Source organism: Trachypithecus francoisi, unplaced genomic scaffold (genome assembly GCF_009764315.1).
Source record: "Trachypithecus francoisi isolate TF-2019V2 unplaced genomic scaffold, Tfra_2.0 Lachesis_group21, whole genome shotgun sequence".
Classification (NCBI taxonomy): domain Eukaryota; kingdom Metazoa; phylum Chordata; class Mammalia; order Primates; family Cercopithecidae; genus Trachypithecus; species Trachypithecus francoisi.
Genome location: NW_022681467.1, coordinates 13,879,375 through 13,903,833, shown reverse-complemented (window position 1 = coordinate 13,903,833; position 24,459 = coordinate 13,879,375). Strand labels below are relative to the sequence as shown.

Sequence of the window (24,459 nt, the reverse complement as noted above, 5' to 3'; positions counted from 1 at the left end):
AAGACAAAGCCAAAAACATCCTTGATTTAATTGGACAACCCCCAAGATCTGGGATATCTGCTCATCACAAGATCAAAGAGTCTAGCTTTATTCTACATCATACACTTTATTCTCACAAATTGATTACTTTTTTCTTACCGGTGGAGAGCCTTGGAAGATGATCAGAGTTTCTGACTCTCAAAGCTAGTCATATTCACAGTGATTTTTATAGCCAATCTCATGGACACTAGGCACTTTCCACAGGGTCTTTACCTGCCTCTATGAGGCAGAACATGGTGTATATAAGGGTAGGGGTCCATGAGCCAAAATATTTCCTTATTTCAGAATCATAACCACAATCCTACCATGGTGAGCAGATTGGATTTCATCTTTGATACTTATTCTAGTGACCTTTTCCAATATTCATCTGCTCCATAGCTAATAACTTTGTTTTGGGATTATGTGTTTAACCAAAACAGCCAAACAACTTTGACCCTGCTAAGGGGATAGAAAAATGAAAAGTAAGAGTAACTGTCAACTAGATGACATGTCAGTTGTATTTCCCTTTGTTTTTGAGTGGCCTAGTTTCTAGATGAAAGCTAAGATCAAAATATCTCATGTATACCTGGACACTTAAGTCAGATGAAAATATCTTGTAAATTATATGCCCCCGGGGCTTAAAAAATACCCCTTCCGGTTCTCAGAAACAGTGAAGCTTGAAGCTTTTGATGAGGACACAGATGAACCAGAAGACAGAAACCCCAGACTCAATTATCCATCAGATGGCAATAATTAGGGAAACAGTAGGGAAAAGGAAACTAATGTCCTAGTCCTCTGTCCCGATTATGAAGGCTGTGATATAAACATTTTCTCACTAACCTTGACCTACACCTTTAGGCCACTTCTGATATAGGACTAGAACCCCTCATTCAAGATGTCCTCAAAACTCCATGGTCACAATTCCCCTTTCCATTGGTTCTAGAATTCTGTCCCAAGGTTGGTCACAATTCCCCTTTCCATTGGTTCTAGAATCCTGTCTCAAGTCTCTAAGTCCCTGATTGAAAAATAAGAGGTGTAAGATTACAAAGTGTTTTTCACTGAACACCTCATTGTTCATGTCCTAAGGGACCCGTCAGTATCAAAGCACTGCCTTCCTGCTCTCAGCTGATCACACACTCTGCCATGGTGGCAGCTCCTCAGCAGGAAATGTTGAGGTCCAGAGAATACACAGGCAGAGCCCTGTTTCTATGTTGCCATCACGGTTGTGCATTTCTCAGGACCCAATGTAGGCAACAGTGTCCTGGAGCCCAAAAATGACCAGATTGGAAATGCCTCCTAGACTTGGAGAAGACTCATTCAGGGGCAAAGCTGTAACTGCTAGCAACACAGGACAGGGCCCAGGTAACTGTGACATAACTGTCTTAGCGTATCTCCTTCCATGAAGAAATGGAGAACTAGGGGAGGCTCAAACAGGGCTCTTTAGGTAGAAATAGTGAGCTCATTACCAATAATGTGTGGCAGTCATTGAATGATATAGAACAATGCAGTGTCTATCAATAAAGCTCAGGGAAATAGACTCTCTTGTTGACTCACTGAAGGGCAGGTTACCGCTTTAGTACTTTGGTAGATGCTGCTATTGGGGTATCCAAGTTACCTTTATTTGTCATTTGTCAAAGAATGAGCCCTGTCCAGATTGTGAACTTTCTGTCAATTGGAAATTCCAGAACAGTATTAAAACAATGAACAAACTACCTCATCCCCAATGTTAAACTGATGTTAAACTGATTGAAGGCACTACATGGGGGGATCTCAGAGGAAAACGTCTCAGATTTGCAAACAGTTTGGATTAGAGAACGCCCCAAAGAGATGCCCCAGACCTTATCCCACTGACATCCAATGATTTGAGTGGGGAGAGCTCAGAAGGAGGAAAAAAAAAAAACAGAATTAAACTCATCTTTCTGTGGGATAATTTTTTCTGTTTGCTAAATAAATTAAAGGAGTAAGTATAAACATAGAGCTACTATTCACCTTAGTTAAGGAAATAACTTAGGTTCAAGTTCTTTAAAAGCCCTAATTATGACAAGTTGCTAATCATTCTTATTTATTTTGCATAAGAAATTGCCTACAAATCAATACTTCAATCCCGAATTCACTTTATTTTATGCACTTGAAACTGCTTTAAACTACCTTTCTATAGCAACTTGTCCATAAGTCAAGGTTTTTTAAAAATAGCCAGTGCCCCTCTGAAGGTTTAAAACTCAGAGAGGCACTGGCTATTTTAGGATTTACCTCCCAGCCACACTAACGAGAATGTTCAAGTCTTGAGAAGTATAAAATCTGCTGAAAAGTGGGCCACTGAAAAGTGGGCCCTTTCTAACCAGCAATTTAAGGTGAGTCCCACTCCCCACTGTGTTCTGTGTTGTCGTAACAGAACACAAACAAACAAAAATCACCTGCAAATGTTTCTGGGTGAGACACCTCAGTGTTTCCGGATTAGAGAGTTTTAGAAAATAAGAATCAAGTTCACTAAATATTTCCTTCAGTGTATAAAGTCTGCCATCAACCATTCCAAAAGCAAAGAAGCAATATTTGAAGTATCATGGAATGTAAATACTAACTGGCTTGTGAAGGAGCTTTTTACTGCATGCACAGTTTATAAAAGGGCTTGCAATGCACTGCTATCATTGCTTGGATCGCCTGTGCAAGATTGCAACTAATAACTACGATTACATTCAAAAAACCCTTGTCAGAAAATGACAGGAATGCATATCCCATGATTTGACATTACTGCATTCTACACTCTGCTCCTGGGAGTCACTTTTTTAAGGTCTGTCGGTGAGAAAATCTCTATTTCTCAATAGAAGTCCACATTTTGCTAAATGAATACATTTTCTTTGATCAAATCTCTATGTTGTTTTCCAGATAGACACTGTAATTTGTTTTTCAAGTGGGTAAACATTCTGCAGCCTTTCTCATTGCCTCTATTCTTTTATTATGGTCATCCCTCCAAACTAAACCTTAAAAATTACAACCTACAAAGGCAGCATTTTTTCATAGAGTCTCCTAATTTTCCCCACTGCTAAGGAGCATACCATTTTGGTTTACTGCTGATAATAGCACACTTTGTGTAAGATTTTATAAAAGCATACCCATAAATTACAGATCAAGAGACTTGCATTTCTCTATCTCTAAAAGAGATGGGTTAAACTAGAGTAAACTTTAAGATCACTTTCAAGTCTTATAGTATGAAAGTGGTCTTTAGGGCTACAAAGAGCTCATCTGTCCTCCAATCTTTATGCAGATTCTTGCTGATCTAACCCAACATGGATGAGGAATTCTTCAAAAGAATTTGTTTCCACAACCTTTCTCAGAAACCCTCACTGATTCCCTTATCAAGGAGACCACTTTCTTTTTGAAGTGGATTATTCTATGCATAATTTCAGGCTAAATGCCTTTTTGCTGTGTTATTAAAGTGGGAGATGGAAAACAAACGGTACTGCTTAGAAATCTCTCTTAGAGATGAAAAACGCTAAAGTTCAAAAAGATTGAGTGATTTCCTCAAGTTCACACAATTCGGTTGGGATTTTTGGCTACACTTTCACTCACTTCTTAATGAATCATGCATTGAGTCCCTATCTCATGGCAGGCCCTGTACCTAGTGGTAGGAATCTCAGGGATGCCAAAGGCAAGACCTTGTTCTTCATGGATCGTGGTGTAGGTGAAGGAACTTACAGTAACAACAAGATAATGAACAGTTGTCATAGAGAGTGACAAATGTCTCAAAAGCTTATTGACTCCAAGATGCAGCGGTGCACATTAGAGGGCACCTAAGACAGCCTGCAGGGGTCAGAAAAGATGTCTCAGAGGGGCTCACACCTGAGCAGAACTGTGAAGGAAGAGCAGAATAGAATGAGCCAAAGATAAGGGCTCCAGGCAAAAGCACATGAGCCTGAAGAAAACTGGAACCATGGCAAGAGCAGCAGAAAAGAGCAAAGCCAGCCGGTGGTCAAGGTGGGCCACTGTGTATGCAGAATAAGGAACTGGCCAAGTAGACACGTTTCAGATCATGAACATCCTGTGTACTAGATACATTGGAACGTTTTTCATCCCCTCAACTCCACCCAACCTCTGTCCACACTTGGTACCTCTCTTTATTCATATGTCTGGCCTCAAGTAGGGTACTTGGCATTAGTAAGTAAATTCCAGAGATACTAAAGTCAGATTTTCTAAGACTGGGTGAATGACTCGATGGAAGAATTGAAAAAGAGGAAGTTGTAATAGGGAGAACTCTTCAGAGCATATGCAGGAAGATAAGATGTCTCTGCTTCCCCACCAGCTTCAATTGTCTCCTTGAAATGGGTGAGTAACTCCCCCGTGGGTTAGCTGAGAAGAACAGAGAAGACAACAATAGCTAATGTGAGGGCATGTTAGCAAGAGCTAAGTGAGAAACACAGACACCAAACATCCTAATTAATAAGGGAGCTATGAATATAATGTCTGATACAGTATTTCCAGGAAAGGTCATTGAGACCCACCCATGTTGAGTGCAATGGGAGGACAGACAAGCAGGCAAAGACAGTATTCAGTCCCCTACACCAGTGGATGGCCAACTCTGTCCTGGACTATAAGGGTGATAATACCTGTACCATCTATTCCCAGGGAAGTGGGAAAATTAGGGGTGCCGTTGTTCAAACTAGGAGTGCCATTGTTCAAATTAGGAGTGCTATTGTTCAATGGGAAGTGTTTTGTTGGCTTATTTATATTTGTTTAGTGAGACGATGGGCAAGGCATGGTGGCTCATACCTGTAATCTCAGCACTTTGGGGAGGCAGATCGCTTAAGGCCAGAACTTGGAGACCAGCCAGGGCAACATAGGAAGACCCCATCTCTACAAAAACTGAAAATATTTAGTTGGGTATGGTGATGCATGCCTGTGGTCCCAGCTGCTCAGGAGGCTGAGGTGAGAGGATGGCTTGAGCCCAGGAGTTTGGGGGGAAAGTGAGCTATGATCATGCCACTGTGCTCCAACCTGAGCAACAAGCAAGATCCTGTCTCTAAAAAATTTTTAAATTTTAAAATGAGGTGATGGACACCAGCTACAGAAGTCAGGTCTTCTACACATTCTTAACTGCATTATGGGAATCTCCCCAAACTACCTCACTACACCATTAGTGAAAATAGCTCCTGGAAAAATCTTTACAAGAGACATGTCTTCATCTTAAATGAATGAGGATTGTGAGTGACAGAACATTTACTCAGCAGCGTGACAGGAAAAGTGGTGTGCACTTGCCCATGAAGTTATAGCTACAGCATAGACTTCTGGTGGCAAAGCAAGCACTGACATCCTAGGGGTGGTTTTTGCAGAGTTCATGCAAATGAAACATGAGCAGTGACTGTTGTAGGGCTTTGAATCAACAAAGTGATATGCCAGTAATTAGGTTTCAACAGACTCAGATCCCATTCTAGGCATTAATTGGGAGAAAATATGCAGATTGCTAGTTAAGAATAGAACAGTTATAGTTCCATAGTCATTTTCTTTCTGTTCATCAATTTGTTTGATTTCTTGTATGGCAAACACTTGCTCTTCCCTGTATATGTTTAGCTATTTCAGTTTTTTTTTTTTTAAATAAACAGTCATTTAATAATTAAATTAGAGATGTCTTTAAAGCACAATGTTATGTCCCTGTGGCCTATGGGAGATTTGGTTTTGAATATTGGAAGCTTCTGGGATGATAGTGTTTCTGAGAACCCTAGAATGGGAGGAGGAGAACCTGCGTCTCCCAACTCTGTGTGTGCTGGGGTGCGGGGGGAGGAGGGGACACTGAGGCAAGGCTAAAATTATTGAAATAAATATGCATTAAAGGGTCAGAGCATAATGAGCCCTACAGTTTACCCACATTTAGATAAAATTATCTGCCCAGTCAGGTTGCAGAAATTTCTGTCCACCCTTGTATTTCACACACTCTTTTGTTCACATTTATAGTTCTGATTAACTTTACTTAATAGGCTTTTCTCTTGTAACTTTCTGGCACTTGCTCCTCCCGAGGCCTTTTCTCCTGACTAGGATTCTAACACTTGATTTAGTTTGACTCCTGGCTGGATCAGGGTCTATTAATGTGTCTGGCTCTGTGTTAAGGGATACGCATACAGCAGGTGCATGTCAAGTTGGTGAATTGTACAGAGAAAATGTAGGAATAAAAACTGTTCATGAGTTCAAAGTTTAAACCAAGGGTCATAAAGTCAATTGATTTTAGGCAACATGAAGGAGAGAAACAGACTGTCGTAGAGAATAAAGTGAAGTAATGGGCAAAAGAGAGCAGCGGTTCTCAAACCTAAGCATGCGTTGAAAACGTCTGGAGTACTTACTAGGGCCCAGGTCCTGGGTCTACCCTTAGATCTGGGGTGGGCCAGGAATTGGTTTTCCTACAAGTTTCAGAATCACGGAGCAACCTCTGAGTAGAGCTAAATTAGAGACCACATCCTTCACAAAAGCATTCAAATTACACAACAAAAGTTTTTTAAAAAATGCAGCTCTGGAACACACACACAAACCCACATGCACAAACATAATATCTGCAGGACAGATTAGATTCCTGTTTTTAAATTCTGATACAAACAAAATTAGGCAGGAGAGTAATGAAGAACTAGGCAGGGAGCCTAAAACAAATCAGTGTTCATTTGAAACTGCTTCTTTTACCATTTTCTTTGCTGCTCAGGGAAGCCTCATTGAGAGATTTAAGAGTAGTTGCTATCATACTAGGCCTGTATCAAAGAGCAGGTGAGGACTAGGACAAGAAATATTATGAAACCCTCAGTAATCCCCCCATTGTTTTTAAAAAGATGAAATCGAGACAAGCCAACCATTCATCAGACGAAGAGGTAAGCAGGAAAAATCTTTCTAAGGCAAATTTCAGAGATTTAAAGAAAAAGAGATATCTTTACCTGGAAATTAGAGGATAAAAGACCAATTCTGGTGGAATCACCTTAGTCAGGAAATACATTTTGATTTCTTAAAGTCATAGTTGCCATATCTAATGCATATTATGTACCATGTACTATATTAAGAACATTACTTCATTACATCCTCACAATAATCAAATAGTTGCAGGTATTACTATTATTTTCACTTTACAATGGAGAAAACTATTGCACAAGGAGGTAAAGAAATTTGTCTAAATGCAAAAAACTATCACGTGACATAGCTGGAATTAATATCTTGGTTTGTTTTCTACTACCTTAACATTGTAAGAGATTGCATTATACTGTTCCTCTCCTTATATGTTCATGATGATTTTGAGATCTCCTGGAAGCATTTCTTCCCCCACCTCCCTTTCTATCAGCAACGTAGCAATCCCCACAAAACATGCTGAGCAACAGGTTCTATTGACCCTATCCTGAGAGAAAATCTACATACTAGTGAAAGTTTGCCTAGTTAAGGCAAGTATATAGGCAATTGCCCCAGGAGTGCAGACTGTACTATAATGAGACCTGTACAGGTTTTAAGTCTCTGATATTTCCTGAAAATATATAGGGGCTATAGTTTTGAGATATAACTCTTATTCACATACATAAATATTGATTTTACTAAAAATCTTTCTTAGTATACTCAGAGCATGGTTATTCCCTATAGGATATAGTTGACCACAAGTAACATTAAACTTGACCAAAAGTGGCTTAAAATGAGAAGTCAGCCATTTGAAAACAAGATGCCTGGAGGTGAATGGTCTAGGGCAGGCTCAGCCACTTGGTGATGCCACCCAGGACACAGGCCCTTCTTTCAATGCTCCCCCAGCCCATTCCCTTCTTTTTTTTATCTTTTTGTTTGTTTGTTTGTTTGTTTTTGAGACGGAGTTTCACTTTTGTCACCCAGGCTGGAGTGCAATGGCATGATTTCAGCTCACTGCAATCTCCGCCTCCTGGGTTCAAACGATTCTCCTGCCTCAGCCTCCCATGTAGCTGGGATTACAGGCCAGCACCACCAAGCCCAGATAATTTTTGTATTTTTTAGTAGAGACAAGGTTTCACCATGTTGGTCAGCCTGGTCTCGAACTCCTGATCTCAGGTGATCCACCCGCCTTGGCCTCCCAAAGTGCTGGGATTACAGATGTGAGCCACTGCGCCCAGCCTCATTCCCTTCACTTTCTGGGCTGTCTCTACATCCTTATCATGGCAGTCCAGATAGAAAGGAAGAACTGAATTGGCAGAAAGCGACTGTCTTTCCATCTAGGGATAGAATCTTTCCTGGATGCCCTCTTCTACCCATAGTTGCAGAATAGGACAGAAAAGAAGTAGAGGATTTGGCTCCAATCAATCAGGCTTTATTTCCTAGGTTTGGGCACGTAGTTCATCTGGAAAAAAAAATTGCATCATGTTACAAAGATGAAGAAGGGTATAGCTGAGGAGAGAAGGGCCACCATGTCTACATGTCTACCATAGCCACTGTTTCCCAAATATTAAGTCCTTTTGCACATAAGGTTTCTGGTTGAGGGATGTAGGGAATAGATTAAATAGGACGGTGTTTGCCTTCTAAGAGTTCACAATTTAATCCAAAACAAAATGGCACTGCAGAAATCTAACATCACAATCAAGGTAAAGTTAAAAACAAAAAATAAAACAAAAACTTTACATATATTGTAGAAAACCAATTTCTCATTCCATCTTCTCAGATTTCAGATTTCATCATGCAGTAAATGCTAATTCCTGAGAAGGCTTTGATTTGTCAGATGAATATCTGATAGCAGAATCAGAATGTGTGTGGGCAGGTCACACATTTGCATCTGTTTTAATTTCTGAGAGTTGCTCTACTAAAGAGAAAAAGAACTTAATTTTATTCTGGGTCTGAAAATTATCATGAGTCACTCACAATAAATGTTGTACCATTACATATTAATAATAATTTTTAAAGTAGGCCTGCAGGCTGGGTCTTTATTGGATTCTCTTCCAGTGTTGTTCAGTTATTGAGAATGTCGGCTTAAAATAAAAGGAAATTCATGAGTGATTGTTTATGTGCCACATAGATTGTCTGTGATTTGGAGCACTGGTGTTTAATTTGCAATCTACACTGCCATTTCTGTTATACTCCTGACTGCTTCTCTGCTTATGGGCTTGTGATGACCTTCTTAGGCATTTCTATTCTGCAGTATTTTAAATAATTTCCAAAATTCATGCCTAAGTAAAAACAATTTTTCAAATCTGTCTCTTTTGCCTCCTAAAAATAGTCCATTTCATTTACACTCCTAGCCAGCCATCCAACTTGCATTGCTTGTTAAAACAATTCACTTAAAGTCCCTAAGCATGGTGCCTGGCTGAGAGTCTGAGCAAGTGCCAAATAAATGCTAGTTAGCAGCAGCAGTAATTTTTAAGATTTCTAATATCTCCAAACTTTACCCATGTACTCAAATGTTTAAGTGTGTAGACCCTGAAGCCAGACTACATGGAGCATTATTCTGTCTCTACCACTTACCGAGAACTTGGAGATTTTTTTGTCTCTTTACACTTCAGGCTTCCTCTCTGTAAAACAGGGTTAACAAAAGGACTATCTTAACTTTTTCTTTTTAAATATTATGTGGAAAAAAATATATGTAATGCTACTATTACTGTAATGCTGCTACTACTGAAATGACTACTAATACTCCTACTTCTACTACTGATGTTATTCTACATCACTCTTACTGTTATTGGACACTTTTCCATCTTCTTTACGAACTTGTATTCACCCTATAGTCCAAAATTCTTTAAAGATTGTATAAAAAATTATCCCTAGAACTTAGTGGTGTAGAGCAAAATTTCAACATTTGCATGACTCATCTCTTCTCAGCCAGGTCTGAACCCTGAGCGCAGAGATTCAAAGGCTGGCGCCAAGTGTCAGCTGGGGCAGCCACAGGCTGGGGGATGGAATTATCCAGGCTCACTCACTCGCATGTCTGACACCTGGGCCAGAAAGACTCAAACAGTTGAGGGCTGGAAACAGATGGAGCTCTCTGGGCATCTCTTTCCAAATATGTGGTCTCCCTACATGATGGTCCCTTTACAAAGGCAACTTCAAGTGGCTGACCCTTTACCTGACAACTTTGGGGCCCTAAGGTGTGTGTGCTAAGAGAAAGAATGAAGATGGCAGAAGCATTATATTTCTTTTTATGTCCTTGCTTCAGAACTCATTCAGCCTCAATTCTGCTATAGACACCAGTTTTAAGCCCACCAGTTTTAAGGGGAGAAAGTGTGGACCCCATAGCTCGACGGAGGAGTGTCAACGTTTCATTGTAAAAGAGCAAATGAGGTGGGAGACATAAGTGTGGGCTTAGGTGTGAACAGCTCTAAAAATTCTCTAAAAAATAGAATTGGTCATGCCCAGTCAAATCTGCTCTTTAAGACACAGAACAACAGCTTATTCCCTTTGCAGATCTTGATTCTCTCACATAGTACATTACTTTGGGAAAATGAAGGTCCTCTCTTTAATTGGTCTCTCAGCCTGTGTTTTCTGGAGTGTGTCCCATGGGGCCTGGGGCCTGAGCTGACGGCACCAAAGAGGTTCCATGTTGGTTGGTTGACGGCCATTTTTTTCTGCTTAATGAATTCAGATACTTACTTTTCTGTTTGAAAGACACATCCTTAAAAAGAGCCCTTATTGTTCCCGTTAATTGGATTTTAGCACTAGGTCTTAGGCTCCTAGTTTTCTGGGAAATTTTTTCTACCAGCTAAGATTTTCTTAAAATCATTCCTCACCCTACAGATATCATCATATCCCAGACTTCTTAGCCTCCTTGCGAGAGGAACCATTTACTTACTTGTACCACCTCATCAGCCTAACTTCTTGTTACTTTTCTTATTAAGATTCTCCACAATTGCTTGTCTTTCCTTCACTATAATGCCTCATCTGGTTTCTTCCTTTACATTTTCAAGTTATTTGCCACTTTCAAGCCAGTTCAAGGTTCTCATCTTCCCCAGGAAGTTATTCATTCATTCTCATATTCATCAATGCTAACAAAAGACATACACACACACACACACACACACAAACACACACACACACGTATACAGTACTTATTTAGACATTTTATGAGATGTTTTTAAATAACTGAGATGCTGCACCATAAATGGAGTTTTGTTGCCTGCCGTATACTTAACCTCTTCAGCACGATCATAGGATTCTTTATTTTTAATGTGGCTTTGGTGTTCTCATGCTGCAAGCACCTCAGATTGCATTTCATATTGTGTATCAAATGTATTTCCTTCCAGGTGAATTATATGCCTGACAAAGAGGCTGGGTTTTACGCATGTCAGTGTTAAGGGGAAAAAAACTTTCATCAGCTAATATAGATATTTTATCAGAAGAGGAAATCAGAACTTAGTCTAGTAATAAATGTTTAGAAAAAAATGTAATGTTTGGAAATGTCACTGAAAAAAGAACTACTGTTAAGTTTCAGAGGACTTGAATATGGTTTGTCTCCTCTCTATATTGGCCTCTGCCGTGTGTGTTAGACCATGGCTAAAGGTGTGTATTTTATCTCTTGGTTTTGGAGAGAAAACTGAGGAGATAGCCATAAAGAAGAGGAGGCATGACAGATCTTGAAAACAGTTGTGAAGAGTTGGTTGCCTGATGAAACTGTGTGTCTGCCCTTGAATTTGGCCATGTCACCTGCCTTAGAGCACTGGAATCACTGCCTCCCATCATTCTGTGGCTGGGCCCCTAGTTGTACAGGATGTTTTGGGGAAAGAGTCAGTGTGCTTTCATGAAGGTAGATGCGGTGGTTTTATAACACGTAAGCATGGCTAGGCTGCACTTTATGTCCCAGAAGTCCCTTTCTCTATGTTTCTGGCTAGGATGAACCACAACAGATGTGTTTGCAGATTTGGAGGGAGGTGATGAGGCATTGGCCATTTGCTTTTACTCTTGGAAGGTTGAGAAAGAAGTTTTTGTCATGCACACGCCTTGTCATTAATTTGTTGGTTCGCCTTGTTGCTGTGAGGCAGCAGCTGGAGCCTGCAACTTCTCTGTCTTCCCCACATTCTTCCTACAGCTTCCCTGACTCCTGGACCAAGTGTGTGTTTAGTGCAGGACAGAGCTCCTACTTCTGCAGGACAAACACATTACCAAGATCAGAGACAACAAGACTGACATGGTTTCCAGTTTATCCTTGTGGGTTTCCATTTGTCTTTAATTTCTTCCATTTTACATCCATCTTCCCTTTCATACATATATAATCCCAGTGGTCCTGCTTCTCTTATTAAACCTTGACTGAGCCAGTGGGTTTTAAGCATTATTTATTATAAAATGTAAAACATATCAGATTTCAAGACTAATGTGTTCTTTCCAGGTAGAGAAAAAATAAACATTTGGGATTTGGGTCAAATGTTGTGGGCTCCAGACTTCCAGGTCATAGGCCACTCTTTCAAAATAATCCAACTATACCTTCTGCATGTGGTGAGAAAACAAAAGTTAAGACAAGCAGGTTACAAAACTATGATGATACTCTTTACATTTGATCTTCAGGACACTAAACTACCTATTTTTCACTGGGATTTTTTTTCCCTAAAGAAGTCTACTCTTCACAGTCATATCAAAATGATGATGTCTTTCCAAACCCTGTCCTATTCCTTCCCATGTCAAATTGTATATCAAAGAGGCCCCATCTATCTATTTATTTATTTATTTTTGAAATTGGCTTTTGAATAAAAAGTTTTATCTCAGTTTAAAAATAATTTTTCTGCATTGCACCCCAAACAGAGAAATCAATCTAAGCAGAGAAAGGTTTGCTAAGCTGGTAATCCTAGGATTAGAGTCATCTGTGTGGTAGAGATGCCCAATTCTATATTGTTCCCCCTATGAAAAGGCATTGCAGAAAAACTTAACAATAACTCCACAAGCTTTCCAAATTTATTTATCATTTTCTGTAATACCAAAGACAATAAGGCAAAAGCAAACTTCTCCTACCACCTTCTTATTTTAAGGCTCATGGCTAGAGAAATATTCATGGTGGCACCATCTTGAAATTCCTTACATGTGTTAAATTCTTATATAGTCTGACTTACATAGATTCTAAGAAAACTTTTTTTTCTATCATGCTGGCAAATTGTTAACTGTTTTCAACCTGTATCTGGTAGTGCACTGTACTGTATGCCATAAATTTGCTATTTGGAGTCCACTGGTTATATAGTATGGAACAGTAGATGGAATTGGGATTTTCGCTTATTTGCGCATAGGGCAGAGAGAGAGAGACTAGAGAGAGACTATTCAGGAGCCCTCACAGAATCTTGATTCTGGAAGGAATTAAGAAGAGCTCATCTATCCTCCCATGCCCCTGTTGATTGGCAGCTTACAATTCTAGATGATGAGGAGATGGCTCTGCTGTTATGGAATTAACTAGAAGCCAAACACTGGTGTACCCGGAATCCAAGCAATAAACAACTTTATTTCCCAAGATACCCAAATGAGATACAAAATGTTGCAGTTTCAATAGTTTCTGAGGCCAGCAGGCCCTTTGGAGAGATCACAGGCTTTGCCACTGGCCTGCCTGAACTGAGCTCAGATTACAGTCCCACAACTACTGGTGACAGTTCTGTTGGGCAAGAAATTTTACCTCTAAGCCTCCAATCATTCATTTGTAAAACTGAGATAATAATGCCTATCTTTCAGGTTTGTGGTAAAGATGAAAGAACATATTTGAAAAATCACTGGATCCAAGGTTTACACATCCTAAGTTGGTGGTGGTGTAGAATTTAGTCACACTCATCAAAGAATTAGCTTGCCATGATAGGCCTGTGGTGAAGTGACTTGCAGACTGGAGGGGAATGAATAACATAGAGCAGCTGGAAGAGGCTTCTGTGAGTTATAAACAAGAATCAATATCATAAAGTGACAATGCGTAGGTGGCTATTCACTTCTTTCCATATGACTGTATATTTGGGCTATCCTGCCCCTTGTCATGTTAATTTATCTCTCTGAACCATTAAGCATAGTCAAGCATTATGCCAAGCATCTAGTATTTCCTGAGGGAATTTCTTACTTTTGATTATGTCAATGAAGAGTAAACCAGACATCTATCTCAGATGGGGGAAGTTTCTTTGCCTTATTTTGACACATGACTGAGCCTCTCTTGTGTGTACAGTAGTGCTGGTCATCTGCAGGGGACTGGAATGGAATTTGGATGCTCTCAAATCCCTAGGACTTGAGATGAGTATTTTACCCCTCAACCAAGTCCATTACTTTTAAACAGTGAGGGAAGGATTTCAAACATCCTGACATTATTTTTAAATTAATGACACAGAAAGAAAGAAGGTGTGTTTTTTAATAGTCATGAACGAGTTTTGCTTTGTAGAGATTATTGCTTGTTCTACTGCTTGGTAAATCAGGAAAGTGTTTCATATTGACTATTGGGTCCTGTTTGTGCGTGTCTGGTTTAGCTTTAAATTTACTATTCTTAGAGTCTAATGGGACAAATCATTCACTTTTTCATTATTTTATTCTTGAGAACCTTGCCATCTGATTTGTGATCTTAATCCCTGCTCCAACTCTTGCTAGAAGCATAGTTGACACTGACTGATGTTCAGTTCTGTAACTTCCTTACCTTCAATAACCTTAACCTCCACTAATCTTTGACCACACATTTCCATGAAAGTATCAACAACCTGAAGCTGATCTACCTCAAAAGTCCTAATCTTTGACAACAAATTTAAAGCTTATCCTCCCTGGCCCTTTCTTCATCAGTTATTTGTCCTCAAAATTCTGCTGGCCCTTGGTACCTCCCAGCTTTCTGCTTGTCCTCCTAGGACACCATTGTGCATCACTGTAGCCATTTTCTTTATCTTATCTTTTCAATTCTGTCAACCCTTATTGCAAAATTCCAAACCTAGATCCATTCAAACTTGCATCCTCATCGTTCCTGCCAGGGTATAATAAAATACCACAGAGGAAAGTTAACCAGTGATGAGCATTCATGCTGCTCAGCAGGGTGCTCACTGATATCCAAGGATACTATTTCATGCTCTTGGTCAATGTTCTTCTACTCAAACATTCACAGTCTCCTCCATGAAGTTTGCCTCTCCATTTAAACTGTCTGCTGCTTGAGGACAAGAAGCACAATTATATCTACAAAGATGCTGCCCAATCTTCCCAGCACCAGTGCCTAGCACAGTGTCTGGCATTCTTCAGACAGTCAAAAAATATCTGACAAATAAATAAAATTGTACTACAATCAGGAACCTCTAAGAGAATAATTCCTCATGTCCCACAAATGAAGCAAAGAAATTAGTTATCATCATTTTACCAATTCCCATACCGTGACGATCATTCCCATCCATTATAACCAAACTTGTATCCACTTTCCTAAGTTAATACTTTAATTTGAACACTTTAAAAGCCTTCCTTCATTAGTCACTTATTTTCACTTCTAAATTTTCAAATACCTGTTCTCTGAAATCTCCTTCCTTTCAGTGTTATCACACACTCAACTTTCTCCATCTAAAGAAACTCTTATTCCTTTACCCTCTCCCCTTTCCTTTTAGTCATTTTTTTGTTTTTGTTTTTGTTTTTGCAGAGGAGTTACTCCATTTTCTCTTAGATTAAACCATCTGCAATATAGCATGTGTACCCAATATTCCACTAGCGCCATTTCACAAAGATTATAAATGATCTAGTTTGCAAACCAAAAATATATCTTTTTAGTTCTAGGTTACTAGACCTCTTCACCCTTGGTTATCCTCCATTTCCAAGTATTCCTTGTCAGTTTCCTTTGTGGGGTGGTTTTACTCTCTTTAATTAAACCCTGGTGTCTTCCAAATATCCACCCTCAAACCTTTCTCCTCCTACAACCTATACCCTCATCCTGAGTAATTTCATCTACAAATTTAACTTCAGTTATAACTTTCAATGGCAAATCCACAGCACAGATTTCTTTCCTTCCTATAGAGATTTTAAACTCAACAAATCCAAAAATGAACTATTCATCTCCCCTACCCACAACCTTCCCTACCATCCCACTGCCCAAATCAGAAACATGAAAGTCACCCAGACACCTTCCTCACTTTTAATATTTATAGTGATCTCCTTAGTTCAATCAATGCAAACTCTTAATATCTCCCAACTCAAGTATTTCTCAAGGTGTGTTCTCGTTAAATTAGCTTGAAAATCCTTCATATGTTATTGGCCTCTTGGTATATCAAAGGATCTGAGAAGTTCTGCAGTAAACAAGGTTTTTAATTTCACTCGGCAATTTCAAACTTATAACCACCACTCCCATTGCTAATCCCTATAGAAATTTCACAGAATTAAATGTCCCCAGAAACATGGGAACGATTGTTCTTTGTTCCCCTTTCCCATTACAGCTATGTAGTAGATACCCTTGGTGCCTCATTCTAATCCTCTAGGGTCTTTTAACCAACTTTATCTCACGATTGCCCGGTTGTGCTCTTGCCGTTAAAAGTTCATACCTTTGACCTTCAGAGGACTGACCTTGGGCCTGTAACCAGCCTCACCTGTAGAGAGAGTCAGAAGTACCTCAGAGTTTACATCTCCCTTAGGATGGATTCTAGCCCATGGCTAGCTGGTGTGGGATACAGGGTGAGGAGTAATTAATGCTACAGAGTGAGGAGTAATTATTGCTACAGAGTTCATACTAGGACCAGGTTGAGGGTGATGCTATTTCTGAACTCACACCCTTGCTTGACTTTTTTGCCTTCTCTGTTTTGCTTTTCATACTCCCTCACACATTCTGCTGAAAGTACTGCCTTCATAAACCACTTACACAAATCCTTGGCTCAGGGTCTGCTTCCCAACAAGCAGCAGCACAATACTTTATTTCAGGCTCTCACCATCTGTGATGTAGACTCCCACCATATGCCATTATGTGGCCTCCCTGCTTCTAGCCTTACCCTCTCCATTTCTTCCAGGATAAAATCCTTATCATGGCATCCCCAGGTTATCCAACATCTAACCCAGACCTAATTCTTCAACTCCAGCTTCTGTTGTTCTTTCTAGCGAGTGCAACCTCTAACCACACCAAAGAAATTGCTGTATCCCAAATATACAAAGGTCCATCATGGCATTGTAATATTGCACAAGCTGTTTCTCTCACCAGAGCTGGGCTTCCCCAGTTTTTCTGGTAGGCAAATTCATACTCTTCCTTCAAAACTAGTTTCATTATCCCAGTGACAATTTTCTTAATTCCCCTCTTTTGCAGTCCAGCCCGCTGCTTTTTCACTTCTAATAGTATTTTTTACATTGCAGTTTAACTGTTTGTTACTTTGTCTGATTTTCCTTCCAATGTTGATTCCTCTAATGTTACCTGTTTCTAAAGATAGGAAATGTTTCTCAACCACTTTGGTCCAAATAGGGTCCTGTTACATTCAGAAGATGCTCAGTAAATATCCATTATAACCTAGCAATCACATGCCTGGTCATCACGACTCCTGCAGTTGGGGCATTCTTGTTATAGGTTTTGTGATCAGACTAACCTGAGAGAAACATTGTGTTGCTTAGTTGTCCCTGTCTCCCACATTGTGGATTGTGAAGTATCTAAATCAAATCACATACACCGACAACACCCCAAAATGAAATATTTTATGTGTTAAATTGCCATCCGTAAGCTTGCTTGCCAAACTTATTTACAGACTTTAACAAGATTAAATACCAACTCAATTTTTTTGTGGAATAACTAGATACTACACACTTAGGCATCTGTCTTACAGAGTTGAACAGTTAAAGCACATTTATGAAAGGACTGTATTGAAGAAGAGTGTTGGTAGTTCTTATCATCTCTATGAGGAGTGGATGAGATCACCTGGGATTTCAGTACTGATAAGTGCACAGCGACTCTAGCTCATGGCCTCACACTACCTTCCTTTGTGGGCTTTCCAATGGCTCTATGAAGATAAATGCTATGTGTCCATGTTCCTGGGAGGCAGTTGTTTTAAAAAGCAAAATTAGTAGTTTCCTTGCTGCCACCATTCCTCAATCCCCACTACTTGGGTGACTTTGTTGACAGGCCTGTAACTGGTAGCTTCTGATAAATCTTATAAGCCTAAAATAGGAAACTGGCACTATCTATTATTGCTTTAGCCTTGTCTACAACCTACATACTAGAAATGTCATCTGGCTCTTATCTGGAACAGAATCTACCAGGAAGTCTTCCCTCCTGGAGACTTCCTGGGTGTCTACAGACTGTTGATTAAATTTAACATACGCACACACACAAACACACACACACACCCCTCCTATATTCTTCAAATATATTACCCGAAAATACCAGAAAAAATATCATTTCAGAGCCCCCCATGTGATATAATTTATTTTTGTGAAAGTAAATAAATGCTGGCTCATTCAGGTTATATGTAATAGGCCCAGATGACCAACTCTAAACAATTTTTTGAAGTAGTGAAATGTGGCTCCATTATTCCCAGTCCCTATTATCTTCACTTATTTTAAAAAAATCTTTTTACTTAATCTTCTCTGTCAGTTAGCTAGTGCCATAGAACAAACTATGCCCAGAACGAAGTGGCTTAAAAGAACAACCATGTATTATTTCTCATGAATCTATGAGTTGGTTGGGTAGTTCTGCTGATCTGAATTGACTATTCATGCATCTGTTGTGAGTTGTGGATTGACCAGGAGAATTTGTTGATCTTGGCTGGATTCTTTGATGTGTCTGGGGCCTCAGTTGGGACAACTTCGTTGACTTGGCTCTGCTCCCCATGTCACATAATCCAGCAGGCCAGCCTGGCATGTTCTCATGATGAAGACAGAAGAGCAGAAGAGAGAACAGAGGAGTGTAAGGGCTCTTGAGGCCCAGGCTCCAAGCTTGCTGCCAATCACTTCCACCACATTCTATCAGCTGAAGCTATTCACAAGACAGCCCAGATTCAAAAGAGGTGGAAAAAGAGATCTATTCTCATGGGAAGAACTGCACAGTCACATTGCAGCATGTAGACACAGGAAAGGGTGAAAGGTTGGAGTCATTTTTGAAAATTGTCTCTCCTCCAGCTTTTCAGGTGTTCTGTAACTCCAAGATTTTCAGTCTTCATCCTTCTTGTCTTTAAAACTTGTGATTGGGAAATTATCTGAGAAACATATTCACAAAGAGATGAATGATATTTAAAGCTAAATGTACTATCTGTCTATATGTAAAATAATGCTGAAGAATTGTCCTCAGCCCCCAAAACAACCACCACATAGGCTCTAAAATAAAGAATATCAGGCATAATGAAGTAGTTGGAAATAACATTCTGCATGGTAAGGAAAGAAAATGTGATACATATACACCATGAAATACTATGCAGCCATAAAAAGAACAAGATCATGTCTTTTGCAAGAATATGGATGGAGCTGGAGGCTATTATCCATAGCAAACTAATGAAGGAACAGAAAACAAAATGCTGCATGTTCTCACTCATAAGCAAGAGCTAAATGATAAGAACTTATGAACACAAGGAAGAAAACAATAGATACTGGAGTATACTTGAGTGGGGAGGATGGAAGGAGGGTGAGGTGCAGAAAAGATAACTATTGAGTATGGGGCTTAATACCTGGGTGATGAAATGATCTGTACAATAAACCCCTGTGATGTGAGTTTACCTGTGTAACAAACCTCCATATATACCCCCAAACCTAAAATAAAAGTTAAAAAATAATTAAAATTAAAAAAATAAATATTCTCATTAAAACATTTTACATAATGACAATAATAATAATAACTAATGACACAATGGCAGCAATAATATCCATGTGCATTTATTGAGCATTTACTGTGTATTAGCCGTTGTGGCAAAAGCTTTGATTTTTTTAATCTCATTTATTTGAGGAGGGTACTATTGCTATAATACCCATTTGATAGATGAAAATACTAAGGCTTAAAAGAGTTAGGTAATGTGCACCCAAGCTCTCAGTTATTGGATGGCAGAGTCAGGATTTGAACTTGTATCTGCCTATCATAAAGTTAATGCTTTTCACCATTCCTTGTATCCACAGGTGGCTCTCTCTAAAAATTGAAGGTAAGATTGATGTTATATTGCTCTCCATCAGTGGTTCTCAGCCTTAACTGCACACTGAAGTAACCGATTTTTTAAAATGTTGATACCTTTATCCTGCTCCCAGAGATGCTGGTATTTGTTCTGAGTATGAGATTTTAAAATCTCTACAGTGATTCTAATATGTAGCTATACCAGTGTTATATTGTGTTAGTCTGTTCTCATGCTGATAATAAAGACATACCTGAGACTAGGTAATTTATAAAGAAAAAGACGTTTAATTGACTCACAGTTCCACGTGGCTGCCAAGCCCTCACAATCATGGTGGAAGGCAAAGGAGGAGCAAAGTCATGTCTTACATGGCAGCAAGCAAGAGAAACTGAGAGCTAAGTCAAAGAGGAAACCTCTCATAAAACCATCAGAGCTTGTGAGACTTATTCACTACCACCAGACACTTTGAGGGAAACGACCCCCATGATTCAATTGTCTCCCATGGGGTCCCTCCCATAACACATGAGAATTATGGGAGCTACAATTCAAGATGAGATTTGTGTGGGGACACAGCCAAACCATATCACATATAACAGGTAATCTATGAACAAGCGACATCAGCATTACCTGAGCTTTTTAGAAATGCAAATTCTGGGCTGGGCTCAGTGGCTCATGCCTGCACTTCCAATGCTTTGGGAGGCCTAAACGGGAGGATTACTTGAGCCCAGGAGTTCAAAACCAGACTGGACAACATAGCTATAACCCTATCTCTACAACTAACAATAGTGAATGCAAATGTTTAGGTTCCTCCTTAGACCTGCTGAGTCAGAACATCTGGAGTGAACTAGGAAACTGTGTTTTAAAAATCCCTCCAGATGATTCTGATGCTCATGAAAATTGGGGAATTAGCATTTTATACCAATGATGCTAATTCCTATGTATCAGAATCCCTTAGACAACTTAATTAAAACCGGAGACCCAGAATCATGCCCCAGATCTACTAAAACTGTATTGTCACATAGCTCTTCAGGTAATTCTGATGCACTCAGGATTGAAAACCACATGTTTATACAAAATAAATTGTACTGCTTTATATGCTTTCAGTGTTTGTAGATCAGAATTTATCAGGCTTAGATAGTTTTTCTCCCTCTCAGAGAGAAACATAATGAACACAAATATTTGTTCCAAAAGAAAGATCTGATGCTAATGCTGAAGAACTCTCACTCTTTGTTGAGAGCAGAGCTAGATTCTGCAGAATTCCAGAATGACAGATTGATTGGTATCTCATCTATAATTAATAGGATGAATGTCAAAAGGATGGCTGAACTGTGAGCCCTGGAATGAAGTCACCTACAGCCCTGAGACCTGAAATGCACATCCCAGTGGAAGCCTGACTGCAGCCATTAACCTTGCTATGGAGATGAACCAAAGGCCCAAGCGTGAGCGACTTTAAGATGAAACTTAGGAGCTGAGGCCCAGTGTGGACATTAAATTTTCCATGCCAGACATGAAATCAAATTCTAATTCTTCATAAAATTACCATCTTCAATTTCTGTTGGCATATCTGAGAAATACTGGCCTGTTACTAATTGGCCCCTTAGCTCTGTGTCCTAGAACAGAAGAAATTAAGTTCAGGAAATATTTTTTTGCAGGCTATCTAGAAACTTAAAAAAAAAAAACTCTCCCTTAGTAACTTTTACTGAGAGCCACTGATGTAGGAAAGAAAATCTACATTTGGAGAACATACATTTAAAATCAGCTTTCTTTTCAATAAAATGCCTTCAATTCCTATGTTTTTCAATTAGTTCAGAGTCTAAGAACAAACCTTTACTGAACGCTTATGGGATGGAAAGCAGAGTACTAAATGCTATGGGTAACTGAAAATAATTGATGTGTAGTAGAACTTGTTACTGAAAATGTAGTACACAGACCAACAACATTAGCATCACCTGGAAGCTTCTAAGAACCACAGATCTCAGGCCTTAATTTAGGTCTACTAAGCCATTTTGATAACATCTCTAGGGGATCTGTAGGAATATTAGGGATTGAGAAATATTGCAATAGAAGATGTGTCTTGCCTTCTCAAAGCGGTCGGAAAAGCATCACATACATATACGAAAACGTAAATCATATTAAAAATTGGAGATAGACTAAAACATGGTTCCTCTTCACAAGAATCTTACATTTATTAGAGATAAATGAATGTGACAAGTTTAACAATTATCTTTAATTGTTAAACTTGTTAATTATCAAGACTTGATCATTGTTCATTATCAAGTCACCCAAACCTAGAACCTGAAAAAGAGATTTGAGACTCTTGACTTATTGAGAGAAGCTCTCAGGAGAAGAAAAATGAAAGTGAGGGAAACAGGATGGGGCGGGAGAGGAGCTCAGTGAAGATCTCAGCTTGGGCCTGGTCACATAGGCAGCTTTGGAGTGTGAATTGTGCCATGGAGCTGATACTGCCTCAAGGCAAGGGAATCAGCCTCTCGTTCTCCATGTGAGAAAATGAGTTGCAGACATTTTCTGTGGGCTGCTCCTGGGTGGAAATATGGGACACAAATTTCTGGCCAAATGGCTGAGTTCGGATGAGTTCTCGGAGGAAGGAGAGCAACTGTGAGATGTTAGCAGTCAACTCTCACAGCGGGTGGGGGAAGCGTGCACTGGCCAGTAAAGGGACTCTGGATGAGGCACCAAGAGCATTGCCATGGTCTGAATGTCTATGGCCCACCAAAATTTATATTTTTAAATCTTAACATCCAAAGTGATGGTATTAGGAAACTGGGTCCTTGGGAAGTAATTAGGTCATGAGGGCAGAGCACACATGAGTGGGATTAGTGCCCTATAAAATGGCCCCAGAGAGCTCCCTTGGTCTTTTCCACCATGTGAGGATACATTGAGAGTTGGCAGCCTGCAACTCGGAAGAGGATCCTTACCAGAACTTAGCTATTCTGGCACCCTGATCTTGGACTTCCAGCCTCCAGAACAGTAAGAAATAAATTCCTGTTATTTATAAGTGGCTCAGTCTATGGTACTTTGGTATAGTGGCCAAATGGACTAAGACAAGCATCCCCTGGAATAATGTAAGATGTAAAGAACAGTATAAGGAATGGCTGTCAGGCAAGCGCATCACTTGCAGTATCTTTTGTGTGTTGAGAGGGAGAAGAGGTCACCATGTAAGATGTGCTCTGGAAAGATTTGCCAGAGAAAGGAGAATTTAAACTGGACATTGAGGAATCCAGTCATTTTCCCCTTTCCAATAATTGCATTTGATTCCCTCCTGGGGAACTCTCACCTCCTCCACCATCAACATATGCGGTTTATGATGGGGACTATATATATCCCAGACTTGAGGGGTGTCCACAAGACTCAGGTCTAACTGGCCAAGGCATCATGTTCCCTTGGTCACAGGAATTGCTTCTGAGATGAGGACTTGACTGAAACCACAAGAGGAAGGCTAATAAACATGTTCAGCTGTTAGGAAAGAGAGCTGCTTCCAGGTTGTAGTGCACAAAGATTAATGTCAGCTGAGAAGACACAAGACTTGAAGATTGAGAAAAACTGAGGTCTGACTATGTGAAGCATGAATCCTGCCTCATCCTGGGACTTCTCAGGATATGTGAGCAAATAAATTACTAAATTCAATTTTTTGTTTAAGTCACTTTGATTAGCCTGGTTTCTGTATTTTGCAGTTAAAAGTGCTCCAAGATTTAGATATGAGTATAGCTTTTCCATATACATAAATAAATATATATATGGAAAATATATATATATATTCTTGTAGTCTTAACAAGATGTCTTTCTTGTTGCTTTTATCTTTTTCACAATTCTTCTCATTTTATTGGTATCACTATAGAAACACTTTTTTTTTTCAGCTGTAATTATGTCCTGTGTTCAGATCACTCATTCCTGAAACCGAATGGAAAATGCTGTCTCACCAGTTACTTCAAATCTGGACTCTCTTTTTGAGCCCACAAACTTCATAGAAAGTAAAACTAAGGTGAAAGCTAATATATTTTAAGGAAAGGTGATATATTTTAACACTTAATATATTAATTTATTTTTTTATTTTGTGAAGTAAAACAACATTTTAAAGAAAACTTTTTCAGCAGCAATCTTTATCAAACCATATCTTATTTTCAAATAATGATAGAAATCGTCTTACAAATAAGCCAAAAATTCACTAACTTAAAAAAGAGACCTCATTAACACAACAGTTAAGTATTTTAAGATAGCATCAAAATTTGACAATTTATTGCCAGTGTCAAATAGCATAAAGCAATCAGAAATACCTCAAGGAAAAAAACACTGAAAATAAAAAACCTGAATTTTCAAAATTTCCCTTAGACCCAACTTATAGTACACAGTTCTAAAATTTGTGTGTGTTTCTGGGATTACTTATGGCAAAGTTCCAGAATTGGCAGAAAAATGGCCATTGTTTGTTTCGGATTATACTACTCACAATAATTGCCATCAATTGAGTGCTCACCAAGTAGACACTTCATATACTGTCTTTCTTTCCTTTTTTTTTTTT

General features: G+C 39.3%; 1 long non-coding RNA gene across 1 annotated transcript; it reads left to right on the top strand.

Moving 5' to 3' along the window:
* Nucleotides 1–1,143: 1,143 nt before the first annotated feature.
* LOC117068450 lies at nucleotides 1,144–21,513 on the top strand. Its single transcript, XR_004431126.1, has 3 exons — nucleotides 1,144–1,380; nucleotides 19,936–19,958; nucleotides 21,227–21,513. It is a non-coding gene; the product is annotated as an uncharacterized LOC117068450 (long non-coding RNA).
* Nucleotides 21,514–24,459: the final 2,946 nt, after the last annotated feature.